Below are 650 nucleotides of genomic sequence, written 5' to 3' on the forward strand. Positions count from 1 at the left end.
TTCTCGCCTCCGCCGTCCCGCCCCTCCGGGGCTCTAGAGGAGGACTTCTCCGGATCTGGGTTGGCGCTCGCCCTAGCTCTCCACGTCCTCGTCCCAGCCCGGCCCCAGCCCCGCGCCGCCCGCCCGCCCGCGGTGGAGAAGACGGAGCTGATCCAGAAGGCCAAGTTGGCCGAGCGCTACGACGACATGGCCACTTGCATGAAGGCCGCGACCGAGCAGGGCGCCGAGCTGTCCAACGAGGAGCGCAACCTGCTCTTGGTGGCCTACAAGAACGTGGCCGGGGTCCGCAGGTCCGCCTGGAGGGTCATCTCGAGCATCCAGCAGCAAACTGACGTCTCCAGCAAGAAGTTGCGGCTGATTAAGGACTAGGGGGAGAAAGTGGACTCGGAGCTGAGAACCATCTGCACCACGGTCCTGGAATTGTTTGATAAGTATTTAATAGACAATACAACTAATCCAGAGTGTAAGGTCTTCCACCTGAAAATGATAGGAGATTACTTCCGGTACCTAGCTGAAGTTTCATGTGGTGATGACCTAAAACAAACGACAGATAATTCCCAAGGCGCTTATCAAGAGGCATTTGAATAAGCAGGAAGAGATGCCACCCACACATCCAATCCCCCTGGGGCTGGCTCTTAACTTTTCTGTAT

At 57.2% G+C, this 650-nt stretch overlaps 1 pseudogene across 1 annotated transcript; it reads left to right on the top strand.

The window, feature by feature from the left end:
- The first annotated feature begins 97 nt into the window (after window positions 1-97).
- On the top strand, window positions 98-643 carry LOC103262939 (annotated as a pseudogene). Its single transcript, XR_504474.2, has one exon. The product of XR_504474.2 is annotated as a 14-3-3 protein theta pseudogene (transcript).
- Window positions 644-650: the final 7 nt, after the last annotated feature.

The sequence above is a fragment of the Carlito syrichta genome, unplaced genomic scaffold, assembly GCF_000164805.1.
Source record: "Carlito syrichta isolate Samal-C Ts95f unplaced genomic scaffold, Tarsius_syrichta-2.0.1 Scaffold18679, whole genome shotgun sequence".
Taxonomy (NCBI): domain Eukaryota; kingdom Metazoa; phylum Chordata; class Mammalia; order Primates; family Tarsiidae; genus Carlito; species Carlito syrichta.